The sequence below is a fragment of the Schistocerca nitens genome, chromosome 1 (assembly GCF_023898315.1).
Source record: "Schistocerca nitens isolate TAMUIC-IGC-003100 chromosome 1, iqSchNite1.1, whole genome shotgun sequence".
Classification (NCBI taxonomy): Eukaryota; Metazoa; Arthropoda; class Insecta; order Orthoptera; family Acrididae; genus Schistocerca; species Schistocerca nitens.
The window spans coordinates 165,185,229-165,201,741 of NC_064614.1; the positions used below are offsets into that span (position 1 = coordinate 165,185,229).

Here is a 16,513-nt window from a genome sequence, read left to right on the forward strand (position 1 = left end):
CATGGTTGAAAGTATATGAAAACAGAAGCGGAAACGTTCCTGTAAATATGGGTCTACAGTATAATTGCGATACAACTGTGAATGTGTAGTTACAGGCCACTAATCTCTTCTTTTGCTGTAAACATCATTATGACTTACTCATTGCACACAGGCAACAGTCTGCAATAGTAGAGCGGCAGTGAGAGAATGAGCCCAAATCGCTGACTCAACATATGGCAGTACTTTCTGAACATTTACATGTCATATTGAAGGTCACAATTGACACATGGCAAGGTCATCCAGGGGGGGGGGGGGGGGGGGGAGATTGTTGTGAGAGATCATCCAATATAAATCGAGCTCCCTCCCAATATCTGCCCATTTTGCTCCTACCAAACAGGAACCATGCAACATGTGTTGTGCCAAAACAAAGGGGTGGCTACAGTCAGACTTCCACATATTTACTTACATTGTTTGGAAGTCATGGAATTTCCACTGCTTGAAAATCACACTTTCTCAACAGTGCCAAATCATGTTCTTCACCCATGGTATGGGAAGAGGAGCAGTACTGTTACTGCTGTTTTGCCAAATGGCAAACAGTCTGAACACCATTCTATAATGTTCAGTGCCCACATGGCCATGTACATATTTGCATTACGACCTATTAATGTTTTCCGACGTTCACATAACTAAGATGTATCATATAAATATACACACAAACAGCATATACTCAAACACACTTGTGATATAATTATGCGCATGTCTGTACTCCACAATTATGGCCAAGACGATATGAATGTGTGCTGAGAAACCAGTCCACATGTGCCATCCCTGACGTTAGATGCATGTTACGAGGCAGAGATAAGGACGCTGTCCAGTGCCTCAGGTGAGGAGGAACAAAATTATACTAGATTAATAACAAAAAATATTCCTGCTAAGCTACATTTTAACATTTATTGATAAATCACTCACCCAGTTGCATGAGAATTCTCAATGGCTAACCATGACATCATAAATAATATTGTTTATGGTTATCTACAACTTAAACAAGAGCGCCTGTAAACATGTTGGCTTCGAGATGATGCGCAAAACTCCTCATCCATCAAAAGAAACCATCACTCAGCTCTACTAATCACTTTTATTATCGATGCAAGAAGAAAATGAAATGCATTAATTAAATGTAGGCATACAACTGTGCTCTTACTTAAGTCTCTTCATATACCTTGCTATATGTAAGAGATTATCAAGAAAGAAGTGCAGCTGTAAAAGTTCCATGCATGTTAATGGAATTGCATGTTCACCACCATGACTGAATGGATGAAGTAGCCCTGTCACAAGAGCCTTGTAGTTACCAACTGGTCCTGTATTTATACTTGAAACTGGCACAACAGGAATCGCTCACTAGTGCCTAATAACAAACACTGATAAAACAAAACATTGTGACCACTACCCACCACGATGATGGATGCCACTTGGTGGCATTACAGGCACGTGATGCAGTAACACAAGTATGGAATCAGAACAGACACAGATAGGGAATCACACTAGTGAAGATATTGGCTGCAAATGGTGAAATCCACTGAGGTAAGAGACTTTGACACAGGGCAGATTATTATTACACAGAGCCTGTGAATGAGTATCTCGAAAATGGCGAAGCTGGTCGAATATTCATGTGCTACTATTGTGAGTATCTATGGAAAGAGGTACAAGGGCATTGAAACTACCACTAGGAGCTAAATAGTTTGGACGTCCACGACTCTTCACAGAACGTGGGGTTTGGGGACTCGTCTGCTATGTAATGCAGGATAGATAGTGATCTGTGACATCTCTTCCAAAAGCACACAAAGCTGGTGTACGCAACACTGTTTTGGAGCACACCGTTCATCATACATTGTTGAACATGGAACTCTACAGCAGCCCACATGTTGACCAAACAACATCGTCAATTACGGTTCCCGATGGCAAGAGACCGTCAGGATTCGACCTTTGATGAATAGAAAAGTGTCGGCTCTTCATGCGAATCACATTTTCTCTGTAGTAGCTCGATGGTCATCTCCACAAACGTCGTCATCGAGGGGAACAGCCCTTCGAAATGTGCAGATGCCAGGAATGTAGGCTGGTGGGAGCATTATTATGCTATGGGAGACATTCTCCTGTGCTTGCATGGGATCTGTGCAGTAATCAAAGACACGCTGACAACTGCGAAACATGTGAATCTTTTCAAGCTTAATGTCTTCCCCAACAGCGATGTCACTTTTTAGCAATATAATTGTTATTGTTTGGGAGCCAAAAGCGTGCTCCAGTGGTTTGATTAGCATTATAGTGAATTCACATTGATGTCTCGGTGACCAAATGAGCCTGTCGCAAATCCTATTGAGCCCACTGGGTTGCTGTTGGTCGCAGTCTCTGTGTATGCAAGTCAGCGGCCCATTGTTTATGTGAATTACACGACCTGAGCATAGATATCTAATGGCACATACCTACAAAAACCTACCAACAAACTGTCGGATCCCTGATACGCACGATTTCTGATGTAGCTCGTTCCAAAGATGGACAAACAACCTATTAAGCATGTGGTCATAATGTTTTGGTTCATCAGTGTACATGCTTCCATTGTCTAGCCATGTGATTGCAGGAAGACTAATCTTCTTCCGTCACTGTAAACCCACCCTGAGGAGATTCGCTTTCAGCACATATATACATAATTTCAAAAACACTATTACAGCCGATTGTACCCAGTATTGATGGAATAATCTAACAGTCATTTAGTGAAAGCAGTGATTTTCCACCACCTCAGAAAGTAAAGATGAACACTGTGATCATATTTCACGTCGTGGCAGAGGAAGAGCAAAGTAAGATACACAAATATTTCTGTTTATGTCATCATATGAAGTGGACGTCATGTATTTGAGCCATGCGTAATGCTGGACTCTAGTCTAGTTGGTGACAGAAAATGCTAATCTTATTAACACATTCAAGCATGACAGTATGAATTTTAATACATATTTACGAGACATATGTAAGTACTAACACATAAAATTCAGTGAATTCACTGAAGCTCGAAATTTAGTGCGGATGAAAATGCGAGATGCTTTCAACAGTTTCCACAATGAAACATTGTCTCAAAATATGGTAGAAAACCCAAAGAGATTCTGGTCGTATGTAAAGTACACCAGTGGGGGGGGGAGGGGAAAAAAAAAAAAAAAAAAGGGGGGGGTCAATACCGTCACTGCACGATAGCGATGGAAATGTTATCTATGATGGTGCCAATAAAGCGGAGTTGCTAAAAACTGTTTCCGTAATTCCTTTGCGAAAGAATGCGAAGTAAATATTCCAGAATTCGAAAGCAGAACAGCTGTTAGCATGAGTGATAAAAACTTGTAGAAATCTTAGGTGTTGCGAAACAACTCAAATCACTTAAGAAAGGCAAGTCTTCTGGTCCAGATGGTGTACCAATCAGGTTCCTCTCAGAGTATGCAGACACAATAGTGCCTTTCTTAGCAATCATATACAACCGCTCGCTTGACGGAAGGTCTGTTCCTAAAGACAGGAAAGTTGCACAGGTCGCACCAGTATTCAGGAAAGGAAATAGGAGTAATCCATTGAATTAAAGATCCATATCACTGACCTCAATTTGCAGTAGGATTTCGGAGCATATACTGTACTCGAACATTATGAATCACCTTGAAGAAAATGACTTATTGATACATAACCAACATGGAATCAGAAAATATCGTTCTCTTACTTATTCCACGAAGTAATGAGTGCTGTCGACAAGGGATCTCAGATCGATTCATATTCTTAGGTTTCCAGAAGGCTTTTGATACCGTTCCTCACAAACGACTATTAATCAAATTGCGTGCATATGGAGTATCGTCTCAGTTGTGTGACTGGATTCGTGATTTCCTCTCAGAGAGATCACAGTTCGTAGTGATAGACGGTAAATCATCGAGTAGAACAGAAGTGATATCTGGTGTTCCTCAAGGTAGTGTCATAGGACCTCTGCTGTTCCTGATTTAGCTAAATGATCTAGGTGATAATATGAGAGCCCTCTTAGATTGTTTGCAGATGACGCTGTAATTTACCGTCTTGTAAAAAGTGGCAATTGCCACTAAACAAAGAAAAGTGCGAGGTCATCCACTCGGTACAAGAAATCCGATAAATTTTGGGTATACGATAAATCGTGCAAATCTAATGGCTGTCAATTCGACTAAATACCGAGGAATTACAATTACGAGGAACTTAAATTGGAAACACCACACAGATAACATTGTGGGGAAGGCGAAACAAAGACTGCGCTTTGTTGGCAGAACACTTAGAAGATGCGACAAACCCACTAAAGAGACAGCCTACATTACACTTGTCCGTCCTCTGCTAAACTATCGCTGCGCGGTGTGGGATCCTTACCAGGTGGGATTGACGGGAGACATCGAAAAAGTGCAAAGAAGGACAGCTCGTTTCATGTTATAGTGCAATAGGGGTGGGAGTGTCACTGATACGTTACGCGAGTTGGGGTGGCAGTCACTCTTTGCGGTGAGATCTATTTACAAAATTTCAATCACCAATTTTATCATCCGTATGCAAAAATATTTTGTTGACACCCACCTAAGCAGGGAGAATTAAATTATCATCACAATAAAATAAGAGAAAACTTAGCTTGAACGGAAAAATTTTGGTGTTCCTTTTTCCCACGCGCCATTCGAGAGTGGAATCGTAGAGAAGCAGTATGAAAATGGTTGGATGAACCCTCTGCCAGGCACTTAAGTGTGAATTGCAGAGTAACCATGTAGATGTAGAATTTGTTAGCATATGAGCTGATAGCTGGAATCATACACTATATAGTGTTCCAGTAATTGATAAAATGAGGCAATTGAGTGAAGAACGATACAAACGAAACTTCCAGGAGATTCTGCTTAAAACGTTGTATACTACTGCTTTACTATATCAGTATACTGCAGACTACTGACAAATTGGCACAGATAGCATGCACTCTTCTGAGGGTGTGAAGGTTACACATTTTATTTATTTATTTATTTATTTATTGTTCCGTGGGACCACATTTAGGAGACGTCTCCATGGTCATGGAACGAGTCAATACATGAAATTATAGCACGATTGTAGAAACAGATGAAATGAAATATAAGAAACATATTCAGGCGACAAGTCGTTAGTTTAAATAAAGAAAATCAAGAATGTAACACTGGAATTTGCTTAATTTTTTAGCTCTTCCAGGAGCTCCTCGACAGAATAGAAGGAGTGAGCCATGAGGAAACTCTTCAGTTTAGACTTAAAAGTGTTTGGGCTACTGCTAAGATTTTTGAGTTCTTGTGGTAGCTTATTGAAAATGGATGCAGCAGAATACTGCACTCCTTTCTGCACAAGAGTCAAGGAAGTGCATTCCACATGCAGATTTGATTTCTGCCTAGTATTAACTGAGTGAAAGCTGCTAACTCTTGGGAACAAGCTAATATTGCTAACAACAAACGACATTAAAGAAAATACATACTGTGAGGGCAATGTCAAAATTCCCAGACTATTGAATAGGGGTCGACAAGAGGTTTTCGAACTTACACCATACATTGCTCGAACAGCCCGTTTTTGAGCCAAAAATACCCTTTTTGAATCAGAAGAATTACCCCAAAAAATAATACCATATGACATAAGCGTATGAAAATATGCGAAGTATGCTACTTTTTGTGTTGAAATGTCACTTATTTCAGATACTGTTCTAATGGTAAATAAAGCGGCATTTAGTTTCTGAACAAGATCCTGAACATGGGCTTTTCACAACAGCTTACTATCTATCCGTACGCCTAGGAACTTGAACTGTTCCGTCTCGCTTATAACATGCCCATTCTGTCTGATTAAAATGTCAGTTCTTGTTGAATTGTGAGTTAGAAACAGTAAAAACTGAGTCTTACTGTGATTTAGCATCAAATTATTTTCCACAAGCCACAAACTTATATCATGAACTACATTATTTGATAATGTTTCAATATTACACACAAGATCCTTCACTACCAAGGTGGTGTCATCAGCAAACAGAAATATTTTTGAATCACCTGTAATACTAGAAGGCATATCATTTATATAATTAAGAAACAGCAGTGGCCCCAGCACCGACCCTTGGGGAACGCCCCATTTAACAGTGCCCCATTGGGACTGAACATTATTACCACTCTCAATATTGCGAAGGATTACCTTCTGCTTTCTGTTCTTAAAGTTAGGAGGCGAACCAATTGTAAGCTACTCCCCTTACTCCATAATGTTCCAACTTCTGCAGTAATATTTTGTGGTCAACACAGTCAAAAGCCTTCGTTAAATCAAAGAAAACACCTAACGTTCGCAACCTTTTATTTAATCCGTCCAAAATCTCACAGAGAAAAGAGACTATAGCATTTTCAGTTGTTAAGCCATTTCTAAAACCAAACTGTACATTTGACAGCAAATTATGTGAATTTAAATGCTGCAGTAACCTTGTATATACAACCTTCTCGATAACTTTAGCAAACAGCGATGGCATAGAAATAGGTCTATAATTGTCAACATTATCCCTGTCTCCCTTTTTATAAAGTGGCTTCACTACCGAGTACTTTAATCGGTCAGGAAACCGACCACTCCTAAAGGAAAAGTTACAGATATGGCTAAGTACTGAGCTAACATCGTGGAACAATACTTCAGTATTCTGCTAGATACCCCGTCATATCCATGAGAGTTCTTGGTCTTTAGTGATTTAATTATTAACTCAATCTCCCTCTTGTCAGTATCATGGAGGAGTATTTCAGGTAACAGTCTCTGAACACTTTTTTCTAAGAGCGCTATATGATTCCCTGTTGGGACTAGGTTTCTATTTAGTTCACCTGCTATATTCAGAAAGTGATTATTAAGTACTGTACATATATGCGACTTATCAGTAACACGGACATCCCCACTATGCACTGAGTCTATATTCTCGACCTGTCTCTGCAGACCAGCCACTTCCTTTACGACTGACCATATGGTTTTAATTTTATCCTGAGACTTAGCTATTCTATCTGCATACCACATACTTTTTGCCTTCCTAATAACTTTTTTAAGCACCTTACAATACTGTTTGTAATGGGCTGCTGCATTTAGATTGTGACTGTTTCTAACGTTTTGATATAATTGCCACTTTGTTCTACAAGATATTCTTATCCCTTTAGTCAGCCACCCAGGCTGCCTGTTTGTGCTAGTACCCTGTTTTGAACATTCTAACGGAAAGCAACTTTCAAAGAGCACGAGAAAAGTCTTGAGGAAAGCATTATATTTATCGTCTACTGTATCAGCACTATAAACATCTTGCCACTCTTGTTCCTTGATAAGGTTTACAAAAGTCTGTACAGCAACTGGATCAGCTTTCCTAAAAAGTTGGTAACTATATTTAACATGTGTTGCAGCACAAAAATCTTTTAGACTTAAAATTTGTGCATCATGATCTGAAAGGCCATTCACCTTTTTGCTAACAGAATGCCCTTCTAATAATGATGAATGAACAAAAATATTGTCTATGGTTGTTCTACTGTTCCCTTGCACTCTCGTTGGAAAGAATACGGTTTGCATAAGATTATACGAATTAAGGAGGTCTACCAGCATCCTTTTCCTTGCACAATCACTTATACAATTAATATTGAAGTCACCACATATAACTAACTTCTTGTATTTCCTATAAAGTGAACCAAGAACCTCCTCTAGCTTTAGCAAAAATGTTGTGAAATCGGAGTCTGGGGATCTATAAATAACAACAGTAAGAAGTTTAGCTCCACTAAATTTAACCACACCTGCACAACATTCAAACACCTTTTCAGTGCAGTACTTTGAAACATCAATTGACTCAAATGGGATACCGTTTTTCACATACATGGCTACTCCCCCACACCGCAAAGAGCTCCTAGAAAAGCTGCCAGCCAACCTGTATCCTGGTAAAGGAAGCCTCTGAATTATCTCCTTATTTAAGAAGTGTTCAGATATACCAATAATTTCAGAGTCAACATCTATAAGCAGTTCACTAACTTTATCTCTAATACCTTGTATATTTTGATGAAATATACTAATTCCCTCATTAATCGGATACCCAAGCTTTGTAGAAAGTGGTTTCTTTGTTAGAGAGACTTCCCTTAAGCAGGAATACCTATCAGCTGACTTCAATCTAAAAAAGGAACAGCTCTAACACCCACAACTACCGGAATTTTCCCATGAGTGATCCCACCACCCCCACCTATGCTGTCACCTATAAGTTTTGCCAACCTCCCCTTCCCATACCTGTTGAGGTGCAGGCCATGTCTAGTGAAACCCGTCCTGCTGATAGACTCCACCGACACCACTGAAATGTGACTCATGCCTTCTGTCATCAGTGCACCCCCAAGTCTCATGTTATTACACCTGACGGCTGTATTAAGATGAGGCCGATCGTGACGCTGAAACAGTTCCACGAAATGCACATTCGTGTTGCCAGTCTGAGTGGCTATCTTTTCCAGGTCACCATCTATGTCATACTCCCCATCCCTATCAATACTATTACCAGCCCCACCCACAATCACTACCTGATCCTCTTTAGTAAAATCCCTACATAACCCCTCTATGTTAAAAGTCACCTGAGACAATCCTGCATTAGGCTTCACAATGCTGGTGACCTGGTACTCACTCCCCAAAACTTCCTGCAACTGCTGGCCTACACCTCTACCATGAGAACTACCTAACAGCAGAACCTTCTTCTTTCTCTTAGACTTTGCAACTGTCCTAGCCACCGTAACTGCTGAGGTCTGCTGCATACTTCCTACATCTACAGCATCTATATGCTGACACAAAAATTGAGGGAATTAACGCTAAAATGATACAGCTGGAAAGTCTTGCGAATGTGGTTACTAGAAATAATGAGATGTTGGGGTGGCTGGATGTTAAAATCCTGCAATGTGAACTACATGTCAATGACAAGGTTGAAGAAGTCATCACAAAACTGTTGTTGTTGTTGTGGTCTTCAGTCCTGAGACTGGTTTGATGCAGCTCTCCATGCTACTCTATCCTGTGCAAGCTTCTTCATCTCCCATTACCTACTGCAACCTACATCCTTCTGAATCTGCTTAGTGTATTCATCTCTTGGTCTCCCTCTACGATTTTTACCCTCCACGGTGCCCTCCAATGCTAAATTTGTGATCCCTTGATGCCGCAAAACGTGTCCTACCAACCGATCCCTTCTTCTAGTCAAGTTGTGCCACAAACTTCTCTTCTCCCCAATCCTATTCAATACCTCCTCATTAGTTACGTGATCTACCCACCTTATCTTCAGCATTCTTCTGTAGCACCACATTTCGAAAGCTTCTATTCTCTTCTTGTCCAAACTAGTTATCGTCCATGTTTCACTTCCATACATGGCTACACTCCATACAAATACTTTCAGAAACAACTTCCTGATACTTAAATCTATACTCGATGTTAACAAATTTCTCTTCTTGAGAAACGCTTTCCTTGCCATTGCCAGTCTACATTTTATATCCTCTACTTCGACCATCCTCAGTTATTTTACTCCCTAAATAGCAAAACTCCTTTACTACTTTAAGTGTCTCATTTCGTAATCCAATTTCCTCAGCATCACCCGAATTAATTTGACTACATTCCATTATCCTCGTTTTGCTTTTGTTGATGTTCATCTTATATCCTCCTTTCAAGACATTGTCCATTCTGTTCAACTGCTCTTCCAAGTCCTTTGCTGTCTCTGACAGAATCACAATGTCATCGGCGAACCTCAAAGTTTTTACTTCTTCTCCATGAATTTTAATACCTACTCCGAATTTTTCTTTTGTTTCCTTTACTGCTTGCTCAATATACAGATTGAATAACATCGGGGAGAGGCTACAACCCTGTCTCACTCCTTTCCCAACCACTGCTTCCCTTTCATGCCCCTCGACTCTTATAACTGCCATCTGGTTTCTGTACAAATTGTAAATAGCCTTTCGCTCCCTGTATTCTACCCCTGCCACCTTTAGAATTTGAAAGAGAGTATTCCAGTTAACATTGTCAAAAGCTTTCTCTAAGTCTACAAATGCTAGAAACGTAGGTTTGCCTTTTCTTAATCTTTCTTCTAAGATAAGTCGTAAGGTCAGTATTGCCTCACGTGTTCCAACATTTCTACGGAATCCAAACTGATCTTCCCTGAGGTGGACTTCTACCAGTTTTTCCATTCGTCTGTAAAGAATTCGCGTTAGTATTTTGCAGCTGTGACTTATTAAACTGATAGTTCGTTAATTTTCACATCTGTCAACACCTGCTTTCTTTGGGATTGGTATTATTATATTCTTCTTGAAGTCTGAGGGTATTTCGCCTGTCTCATACATCGTGCTCACCAGATGGTAGAGTTTTGTCATGACTGGCTCTCCCGAGGCCATCAGTAGTTCTAATGGAATGTTGTCCACTCCCAGGGCCTTGTTTCGACTCAGGTCTTTCAGTGCTCTGTCAAACTCTTCACGCAGTATCTTATCTCCCATTTCGTCTTCATCTACATCCTCTTCCATTTCCATAATACTGTCTTTGTTTAAACCCTCTATATACTCCTTCCACCTTTCTGCCTTCCATTCTTTGCTTAGAACTGGGTTGCCATCTGAGCTCTTGATATTCATACAAGTGGTTCTCTTCTCTCCAAAGGTCTCTTTAATTTTCCTGTAGGCAGTATCTATCTTACCCCTAGTGAGACAAGCCTCTACATCCTTACATTTGTCCTCTAGCCATCCCTGCTTAGCCAATTAAAACTAATTGATATATATGTGGATATGTCAATTCAATACCTAAGGCACTTGACTATCATCGCCACCACAAGTCTCAGAAATGGTTTAGTATATGATGTTATGTCGATGGCAAAGCATAAAGTTATCAAAACGCAAAAAGCTTTCAGGGGAAATTACGGTTGCTAAAATTAACACAGCTGCAACGAGAACAATATCTCTAGAAATTTCTAAACCAGTAACTGAAAATCTGAATAGACTCTCATGAACTACAGATGGAGGCAGAAGAGTAGAAAGAGGTGAAGAATAATAATAAGAAGGAGAACAAAACACTAATACAAACAACAACAACAAACGTGAGGATAGATAGTTAGACACCATGTATGTGGTCAGCAAGAATGAACAATATATGCTATGTTCAACTTAGGCTGGAGTATAGATTTGGAATATGAAGCTAATACTCTTAAAAACTTCAAGTTGTGACAACTATCTGCCTAAACAGAAGCAAGCATATGCTGAAATATTACGTATCAGTAATGCATATAGGAAACACAAGGACCATAAATGATAGATAAAAGGTTCTATAGGTAAGAAATATACAAATTGTTCTGGGTAACGACAAGCGCCGGCCTCATGATCAAGAACATACACTGACTACGACCGCACCACAACAGGAGTGGCCTCTAGCCGAACAGAATATAAGCGGCGCTCCTTCCAGGTTCGGCCGGACTGTAGAAGACGCGCACTTGTAGAGAAAGACTAGAAGAGAGGCACTATAAAAGCCATGACTTGTGACCTATATGAACTTGAGTGATTAACTTTGTGTGATTGACATTCTATGCAGTGAAGGACATTGATTATTTGCATGTCGTCAACTGCTTGCAACAACTCGTTGTAAATACAAAGATTAAATACTGTCATTTCAATAACTGTAATGAAATCCATTAATATCGTTTGCTTGTATGTTGTGTAGCTATCCGAGAAAACAGCATCCTAGGCACCCTATAGGACACAAGAGGGCAGGATTCCACATTGGCGACGAGTTATCAGAAGAACCCAGTGCCTGGCGGCTAGCAAATTTTTTCTTCTTTCTGCTGGTGCCTTAATTTTGTCTTCTCTTTTCTTTACAGGGACGTTAACTTGCTTTAACGGTTTCTTTTGATGATCATTGTTCTCAGGTGACCATTGCAGACATTTTCTTTTCTTTTGTACGTATTTTTCTTGCTTGCCTTGTCTGTTTCTTGCTTTTGTCTCTTCCAAAATGACCACCCCGACAATCCCACCCACTGCTCAGGCGCCACAGTTGCAGTCATTAGATGCAACACAGTTAATGCAATTGTTTCAGTTCCAGACGCGGCATATCTCTATGCTGTACAATACGGTGTAGCAGCTACTGGTCCACACTGCACGCCCGATGGACCAAGCACCACATACGGCAACAAATACTGCTATACTGCCTTTTCGACAGTTTCATGGACAAAAAGAAGAATGGCTCGAGTGCTTGTACCAATTCGAGGCACACACATACACACACACATACACACACATCAGATACACTTTTACTTCACCCTGTTTCCTAAAACTCCTGAGGATAGCCGTTGACTGTGGATATTGTATCACAGGCACAGTCCCTTTGACAGACAACCGCCGCCCCAACGGTAATGGCAGGACGTCGACTGCCGTGGGGACAGCCGCCGCAAGGGATAGAGAAGACAAAAGGGTAGCATATATCATGCACGGGCATCTGCGGCAGAACTGGGCCACGCAGTAACAGGGGATACTGACCAACATCGAGCTGCGCCTTTCAGCACCAGCGCCTGATGATGCCGTGCCAAATCACGGACGACACGGCACAGGAGGGCTCAAGGCAATGCAGTGGCATGACACAGTATCCTCCTTCACGATACCCGCTATTAACATAACCTACCCATGCAAACATCGCAGTACCCACATCCTGCGAGACCTCACCTTACTGAATAATTTCCCTTATGCAGAGATGGCAGATCTTTTGTGTTCGCCATCATGCCCGGGTGGGCATGGATGGCTCCACCTCTCAGTATCACATACACAAGGTATAAAGGAAGAGTGCACTGGTGGAGTTGTCACTTGTACTCAACCCATTCATGTGAAAAGATTTCCGACGTGATTGTGACCACACAACAGCAATTAACAGATTTTTAACGTGGTATGATAGCTCGAGCTAGACACATGGGGCATTGCATTTCGGAAATCATTAGCGAATTCAGTATTCCATGATCCACAGTTTCAAGAGTGTTCTGGATTGTTAAATTTCAGGAATTACGTCTCACCACTGACAACGTCGTTGGTGACAGCTTCACTTAACGAGCGAAAAACGGTTTTTGCGTAAAGTTGTCAATACTAACAGACAAGCAACACTGCATAAATTAACCGCAAATATCAATGTGTGATGTACGAGGAGTGCATCCGTAATGTCTTTAGAACAAAATTTGGCGTTAATGGACTACGGCAGCATACGACCGACGTATTTCCCTTTGTTGACAGCAGTCTCTCTTGGGCTCGTGGCAATACCGGTTGGACGCTAGATGACTGGAGAAACGTGGTCCAGTCAGATGAGTCCCAATAACAACAATAACAATAGCTATATATATATATATAAAATAGAGGGAAACATTCCAAGTGGGAAAAATATATCTAAAAACAAAGATGATGTAACTTACCAAGCGAAAGCGTTGGAATCTTGAGAGACACACAAACAAACACAAACACACACACAAAATTCAAGCTTTCGCAACCAATGGTTGCTTTGTCAGGAAAGAGGGAAGGAGAGGGAAAGACAAAAGGATGTCTGCTTGTGTCTGTATATGTGCGGATGGATGTGTGTGTGTGCGAGTGTATACCTGCCCTTTCTTCCCCCTAAGGTAAGTCTTTCCGCTCCTGGGATTGGAATGACTCCATACCCTCTCCCTTAAAACCCAAATCCTTTCGTCTTTCCCTCTCCTTCCCTCTTTCCTGACAAAGCAACCTTTGGTTGAGAAAGCTTGAATTTTGTGTGTGTGTTTCTGTTTGTTTGTGTGTCTATCAACATGACAACGCTTTCGCTTGGTACACTATCTCAGAAATGGTTTAGTGTATGATGTTATGTCGATGGCAAACGGCAAAGCATAAAGTTATCAAAGCGCAAAAAGCTATTCAGGGGAAATTATGGGTGCTAAAATTAACACAGCTGCAACGAGAACAGTCTCTCTAGAAATGCATAAACCAGTAACTGAAAATCTGAATAGACTCTCATGAACTACAGATGGAGGCAGAAGAGCAGAAGGAGGTGAAGAATAATAATAATAAGAAGAAGGAGACGAAAACACTATTAGAAACTACAATAACAAATGTTAGAATAGAGAGTTAGGCACCATATATGGGTCAGCAAGTATGAGTCATATATGCTAGGGTCCCATCCTGTGTGTTCATCTAAGGCTGAAGTATACATTTGGAATACAAAATATGGGGGGGGGGGGGGGGGGTACCAGGTTTATCAAAGCTAATACTCTTAAAAGCTTCATGTCCTGACAACAATCTACCTAAAGAGAAGCAAGCATATGCTGAAATATTATGTATGAGTAATGCATACAGGAAAGACAAAGAACATAAATGATAAATAAAAGACCCTATAAATAAGAAATTTAAAAATTGTTCTGGGTAACGACAAGTGCCGGCTTGAAGGTCAAGAACGAAATCACAGAGAAGGCTGTGAGACGTCAGCCAATAGTACGCTATATAGGACCGCACAACGACATGAGTGGCCTCTATCCGAAGAGAATATAAGCGGCGCTCCTGTCAGCATCGACCGGACTGTTGAAGACGTGCACTTGTAGATACAGAGTAGAAGAGAGGCACTAGAAGAGCCGTGACTTGTAATCCATATGAACTTGTGTGATTAACTTGCATGGATATTGTATGCAGCGAAGGACATTGAATATTTGCATATTGCCAACTGCTGGCGACAACTCGTTGTAAATACAATGTTAAGTATTGTCAATTCAACTGTTGTAATAAACTCCATTTATATGCTTTGCTTGTATGTTGTCTATCTATCCGAGAAAACAGCATCCTAGGCACCCTATAAGATACAAGTGGGCATGATTCCATATTGGCGACGAGTTATTATAGTTCAATTCTTTTATCATGGCAGTTCGCGCATGCCCGCCCAGACATGGGAGATTGCTGCGTTGCCAGTTGTAGCGCCAAGAGAAGCAGCACCATAGTATAGTATAGTTCGCAAACTTACGTTTAGGGGGTAGGGCGCAGTTTATGAAGTAAAGTCACCACGGCCGCATTAACCCTTTCGCTGCTACAGAGACGTGTTCCCCGCATTCCGGGATGTGCACGATTTTGTCATTATTGCACTGCTCGCCTGTGCAGACACATGGTGTTTCGACTGCTTTGACGTATTGTATCATTTGATTTCACAAAAACTAATTGGCCCAAAAATTTGATTTTTAAACATCTTCTTGACTGATGCCTTCCCCCCATAAACGACTTAAGTTTGTTTCGATTTTCAACGCAGTTATTGTGCAGCATTAGATGTAGTAAACCATTGCATGAAATTTTGAAGAGTTTGCAGAGGTAAAAATATACTTTCCGTATGGTCGATTTTAGTTGCCACTAGAAATTTCAAAAAATTACATTCAAACGAATAAAATTCATGAAGTAAGACACTTCGATATTGTTTTTAAATAAAGAAAATATTAAGCACCAATCAAGATTTGAACTCAGAACCTCTCATTTAGCAGTCATACACTTTAACCATTACGCTAACGCAGCTCGTCGTTCAGTATGTTTCCCAGAGGACTTTAACATATCACGCAAAATACCGACAAACATTGTTGGTATGATTATGAATTACTCACGTTTCGTCGAAGTACAATAGAAAATAAACAATTACCGCTGTTCTTTATTGCGAAAAAGCAGATAGTGAGAATGAAACAAACACCTTTCGTTGCTATCGCCTGAATTAGGAGGCTTATTGCTTGTTTGGTTTAATTAACTAATAGAATATGAAGCAAGTGGTATGAAGAATGCTTTTTCCAAACTTTCTATAAAAGAAAGTCTGCTATCAAGACATTGCTTTTGTTCAATTACTTTATTGAATGACTTCCTTGAGGATAATGGCATCGCTCGACTAGAGTGGCCAGCATGTTCTCCAGACATGAACCCTATCGCATATGCCTGGGATAGATTGAAAAGGGCTGTTTATGGACGATGTGACCCACTAGCTGCTCCGAAAGATCTACGCCGAATCACCGTGGAGGGCTGGGACAATCTGGACCAACAGTGCCTTGATAAACTTGTGGATAGTAAGCCACGACGAATACAGAACGAGCTATTGGGTATTAGAGGTACGGATGAGTACAGCAATCTAGACCATAACCTCTGAAGGTACGGCATCCAATATGTGGTTTTCATGAGCAATAAAAATGGCAGAAATGATGTTTATGTTGATCATTATTCCAATTTTCTGTACAGGTTCCGGAACTCTCGGAACCGAAGTGACGCAAAACTTTTTCTGATGTGTGTATTTGCTCACAACGTACCAGGGGCGTCGACTTACAAAAAATATTTGGGGGGGGGGGGGGGGCATACTGGGGTCTTGACCCGCGAAATTTTCTAAATTTTAGATGAAAAATAGTGAGTTTTAAAGATCTTTTAAGCATTTTAGTGTCATATGATCAACATTAGAACCCAGGAAAACTGGACTCTCGATGATTCGGGCACTGCGGGAAAGTCGACAAGCCTGACACATTTTTTGGCTTTGAAAAAAGAAACAA

General features: G+C 40.7%; 1 protein-coding gene across 5 annotated transcripts in view; it reads right to left on the bottom strand.

The window, feature by feature from the left end:
• The window catches only part of LOC126244356 (caspase-1-like), a 197,927-nt gene that overhangs the window by 58,943 nt on the left and 122,471 nt on the right, over positions 1–16,513 (bottom strand). The window lies entirely within an intron of this gene.